Below are 6,000 nucleotides of genomic sequence, written 5' to 3' on the forward strand. Positions count from 1 at the left end.
GCCATCGCGTTCGGGGTTCGGGCCGACCGCTGCGAAGCGCTCGGGGCGAGGGACGGACCGGTAAAGCGGAGGCACCGGGGATCCGGAAGTGGCGACGCCGGCCAAGGCACTGGCGGGGAAGCGCCCTAGGGCAGGTCGGGAGGCGGTGCGAGAGCGGAGTCGGAAGGGCCAGGGATGCTGGGTCGCGGAGGCTGCGGCAGCCTTCGTTCTGCAAGAACTGGAGATACACAGGGGACTGTTTCCTGTGCTGCTGGAGGAACTGGGAAGAGGAACTGGGGTTCGTTGGGGTGGAGGTAAAAGGCAGGTAGGAGGAGCTAAGTAGGGCGGAAGATTTTAAATGTCCCACTCAAGTTTATTGGGAAGGTGGCCGTGGGCAGGAAATTGAGATCAGAGGTGTACAGCGTGGAAGAATGCGCTTAGACCAGACGCGAGCATAAGCTCGTTCTTCCCTTTCCGCAAAGCATGGTTCAATAGTCCCCAGTTAGCGGGTGCAGGTGCTTGGACTGGAGGGCAAATGGTCTGAGAAGGTGATTAGACTACAGTCCCATATGGGGCTCCTCCAAAAGCTGAGCGAGTATCAAAATCAGCAAGAGTCCTGGATCAAAAGTGTAAATAACTGATAAAGAATAAATTCTGTTTTACACACAGTGTGGGTTATGTTGTGATGAAGTAGATTTATAACTTGCTTCGTTGTAGCCCCATGTAGACTAACAGCAGACTCTCAAACGCCTGCTTTGGAAGATGTACTGAGTGGATGGAAACAGCACAGGATATGTTGCCCTCCCCCCCTTTTTCTTTGGGTAACTTCTGAAGAAAATATTGTGTCTTGCACATAGTTTTTCTTTATAGGTTATTCAGTACCCACTCAAGCCTAAAACTCTTTTGAAATAAACAGAAAAATTACAATTTCCTGAAAGAGAATTGGTGGTTGCTATAAAAAAATGAGATTTATGGGGATGCCAAAGTTTAATAGTGAAAATAATGTATTAGATTTCACACGCAGAAGAGCAGCACGCAATTGCTAATTCACAGCAGCTGCTAACTCAAATGCCTTAATAAATAACCATGTTATGCGAGTGCTATGGAAACTTAATTAGTAAAATAAACATTAAGTTACCTGCATTACTAGAACTGGGTTGAAGCCATGACGGAGAAGTTTTAATATTAAAAAATATATATTCCACAGCTGAGCGGTGGTGGTGCATGCCTTTAATCCCAGCACTGGGGAGGCAGAAGCAGGCAGATCTCTGAGTGTTCGAGGCCAGCCAGGCTCCAAAGCCACACAAAGAAATTCCATCTCAAAAAAAAAAAATCCACTAAGCATAGAGATGTGTGACAATCTAATAAAACACTATCAGGATGCTAGCCAGATTCTTAAGCAGCAATAAATATGACTGATAGGTTTTAACAAAAAAATGTGTAGAATGCTAAACATTCTTTTGTAGCCAGGAAAAGATGCCAAGTCCTTAGCCTAAACATTATCTGGGCACAGTTTGTAGTATCAAAAATTAGTGGTTCGCAGCCCGTGTTCTATATGCAGCTCAAGTAAATTTAATTCCTTTTCACTACTATTGTTTGCCAAGTGTGTAGGCTTCTCCAAATATCCGCTAGTCTTTTATAATGCAATTCACATATGTACAAAATATTTTTGAAGTCTCTTTTGAAAGACTGAGGCAGCTTGGGCAGGGAGTAGTTCTACAGGAGCCATCCTGGTCTGTGTCTGAAGGGGGCTGAGTGGAATCTCAGCTTTCCCAGCGAATATGCTATAAGCTGTAGGGCTTGCAGGCCTGTCCTCTGTTGAAAGCTTGCTACTTAATTTTGGACCATTAGAGAAAAGACTCCGACCCAGAACCTCCTCCTCGCCCTGGCCAGGGAGGGCACCCCTGCATTTGTAAACTACATGGGAACTATGGAAGGTAATTTTTAGCCTAGATTTGGGCATAATTTCTCACACAATATTTCAAGGGGTAGGGCTGAGGATACTACTTCCTCAGGTTAGCGAAACCCTTGAGACTCTGCGAATTCAGAGTTCTTAGCTTTAGTGATATCCTCCCACACATCCCCACAACAGGTTACAGGATTCCATTCTTTACCCATTAATGCCCCTAACCTTAACGTCTGGAACTTGAATATGCAACCTTATAATAGGACTTCAGTTTGATTGTCTGCAACTTGGGCTGTGTGACTGCTGGAGAGACTCTCTGCCAGGACACACTCGGAAATCTTTAGACTCTTATACACATCTGGATATGGTCAGTTTTATCACTCAGTTCATCCCTATCCTTTGTCAGTTTGTCCAGAAATACTAAGAGCAACCAACCAGCAGCATCACCTTCCTGAATTTTTCCAAAATTGTCCAAAGTTTTACATACAGAGTCCATAAATCCATCACCACCTGCAACTGATGAATCTAAAGAATCAAATGCATTTCTTCTCTCTTAAGTTTGAGTCCTCTGAGCTCCCAGGAGAGGCTTCAGTAACTAGAGAGCTACTGGGCTATTGTGAGTGCTGGCAAACTGAGAAGCCATCCCAGATCCTCTAAAGGTTCACCATCTACTTCTGTTGCTCTGGAACACTCCTGGTACCAAAATCTGAGTTAGTCAGGGTTCTTCTAGAGTATCAGAACTTACAGAATGAATATATATACATATATATAATATATATGCATGTGTATATTAGAATGAATATATGCCCATAAAAGAAAATATATATGTATATATATATGAATGTTTCACGAGCTGCAGTCCAGCTAGCCCAGGAATGGCCGACTATGAACAGAAAGCCCAAGAATCCAGCAGTTGCTCAGTCCACGAGACTGGGACATCTCAGCTGGTCTTCAGTGCACTCTAGAATTCCAAAGAAGTAGACTGTAATGCAGTGAAGGAATGGACTTGCCAGCAAGGTGAGAGGAAAGCAAAGAGCCAAAATTTCCTTCCTCTAGGTCCTTGTATGGCTTCCAGCAGAAGGTGTGACCCAGGTTGAAGCTGTGTCTTCCCAACTCAAGAGCTAGTTTAAAGACTTGTCAAGTTTACAGGCTTGAGGAAATGGCGAGGCCCCCTCCCACAGCCACAGGCTCAGGGAAATGGCGAGGCCTTCCTTTGGGTCTCTGCTACAGAGACTGTTTCTACTGAGATTAACTAAGCCCACTTGCTTCTTTAGCTGGATATGGAAAACACTGCTTCCTTGTTTATCTTATGTAATTACCCATGTCCTTCTTCAGCTGTATGTAATGACCCCTTGCCTCTGCTCAACTGCATGATAAACATGATGAACTCCAGGGAGTTGCAGTTTTGCCATCAGAGGCCAACCGCCCATCTGATCCCAGGTTTTCACCGTTTCTAATTAGAGCAAGTCCCTAGAGCCAGGCAGGATTCGGCAAAATGGCACCTAACACGGATACAAACAGGGAAAGGAAGACGGACACTGACTTTGGGGAACTCTGGCTTGTTAGATGAGGGAACACGAGAGAAGGGAAGTAAGAAGAGCGAAGGATAAGGAAATGGGAAAGAGGAGTGTAATTCTGAGCTTCGGGTGAAAGAAATCTGGAGATGGGTAGCTCTGTGTTGGTGCCTTGGGGAGACTTTGGGAAACCTGGGATGTCGGATGACAGCATTGCAACTCATTTGGTTCTTGAACTATGTTCCGGAGGCCTGCCCTTCCTTGCAGGAAAGGGGACAATGAAGTCAGCCACTTAGAAAAAAAAGTAAGTAACCAGAAAAACCTGAGGAATGGATACATGGTCGAGGCCCCTAATCCATCCCAACCCAGTGTGTTCCCAATATACCTTCAGTTTAGCTTGACAGATTTTCTGTTATATTTGCTCCAAGCAATGACTGGGCAGTTGTGGGCCCCGAGTCGGGGGTGCTGGAGGTGGCCCCTCTTCAGCAACCTGCACTCTGCCAGACCCGGAGCCTAGGCAATATCTACCTGGTATCTGTCAAACATTTATAATAATGCTTTGTCCAGCACGGCTCCAGAGATGGGCCTGTCTGGGCCAGGGAGGAAATGAAGAAATGACAAACAGACATGAGAAGAACTGACTTCCTCAGGGAATCCGGGTGGTCATTGAAACGCCCCAGGAAACCAAGGGAGTCATTTGTATAAGCAGGTCCTGGAGTGTGTGTCAGGCTTCTCCCTGACCGGCCTTACCTCATGGATGTAATTACCAGGAAGCATCTACAACTTTTAAAGCATTCAAAACAAATAAACCAAAAACCTTTAGCCGGGTGCCTTCTCCATCAGCAGGCACAGTGACTGCCTCCTCACCTCTCCAGCTTCGGTGGTTCTTGGCTTCTTGGCACTCTTTGACATTCATCGGTGTCATTCAGTTCCTAACCGCCAGCATTGTATCATCTGCTCCTATTCTGTGTCTGTTGTCCTTCGCTTCACTGTTCCTTGTCACTGGATTTAGAGCTGACTTGGAAAATCCAGAACAAAACTCTTAACATTCTTTTGAAGAAGATAGTCTTATTACTTTGAGAATTTCATACATTCATGCAATGTATTTTGAACATATTTACCTCCAGTCCTCTAATTCCTCTTGGATCCACACTCATACAGCTACCGACTTCACGTGCAGCGCACAATACCTGTCTGCGCTACCATACAGTTCCCGAGCTTCAGGCAAGGGGCTGGAGGTTGAAACACACACAGACACGGCCCCCAGCCACTGGTAAGAAGCCCTTTCTTCAATAGCACCACGGAGGCTTATATACCCAACACAGTCAGGTGGGCCAACAGGTGAAAACCATATTCTCTGATCCTCAAGGCAAGGCAACACGTGCTCGTGAAGCAGAGCTGGTAAACAACTTTGACACAGCTTTTAGTAACTCAAATCAGAAGCAAAGTAAAGATCTCTAGCAGGGAAGAGCAGCTGGAGGCCAGGACTCCAAACGGTCCCAACAGTCCCGTCTGTCTTAGTTACTTTTCAGTTGCTGTGATAAAACACCATGGCCAGGACGACTCGTAAAAGCAAGCATGAATTTGGGGCTCATGGTTTCAGGGGCGGATGAGAACGGTACCAGTCTATTGAAACCTCAACACCTGCCCTTGGTGACAAATTTTCTCCATGGACACCTCCAAATCCTTCCCAAACAGTTTCACCAACTGGGGACCAAGTCTTCAAATATTCAAACCTACAGGGACCGTTCTTATTTAAACAACCACAATTTCTTCTTTTTAAATAACCAACTGAATTCAATTAGTATTTCCCTTTATAAATGCCAAGTGCCAGGAGGCAAAAAAAAAAAAAAAGGCAGCCAAATGTGCCTGTGGATGGAGGAGGCACCCAGCCAAAGGGGTTTCGTGTTTGCTTTTAATGCTTTAAAGGTCTTAAATGTGGGACTGCAGAGATGACTGACAGCTCTTCCAGAGGACTGGGGTTCAGTTCCCACCCCCATGGCAGCTCACACCTGTCTATAATGCTAGTCCCAGGGGATCCAACAACCATGGCAAAACATCAATGCACAGAAAATTTTTTAAAAATGTTTTAAATGCTACCAGGTAATTGCATCCATGAGGTGAGACTGGTCAAGGAGAAGCCTCCTGAACTTATGCTTCTCCATTCAGTAGCTTGCCACACACTCCAGGAACTGTTTATACAATTGACTCCCTTGGCTTTCAGGGGCGTTTCAATGACCACACAGAGTCCCAGTGGAAGTCAGCTCTTCTCAAGTCTGTTTGTCATTTCTTCATTTCCTCCCTGGCCCAGACAGGTCCGTCTCAGGAGCTGTGCTGGACAAAGCATTATTGTAAACCAGGTTTGATGACACGTGGCTTTACTCCCGTACTCAGGAGTCTAAGGAAAGAGGATTGCAAGTTCAAGGCCAGCTTGGACTACAAAGTAAATAGATGCCTCAAAAAAAGGAGAATCACTTTTTCACTGTTGCCAGTAATCGCAACAGAGTTTTGGTAATTTTGGACTGACAGAATAAAATTGAGAATCAACATCTATGGTCAGCTGCTTATGGACAGACAGGACAGTTGGAAAAGAACATTTGT

Source organism: Microtus oregoni, unplaced genomic scaffold (assembly GCF_018167655.1).
Source record: "Microtus oregoni isolate MIOR12 unplaced genomic scaffold, Mior012 000092F_ref0000046, whole genome shotgun sequence".
Lineage (NCBI taxonomy): Eukaryota > Metazoa > Chordata > Mammalia > Rodentia > Cricetidae > Microtus > Microtus oregoni.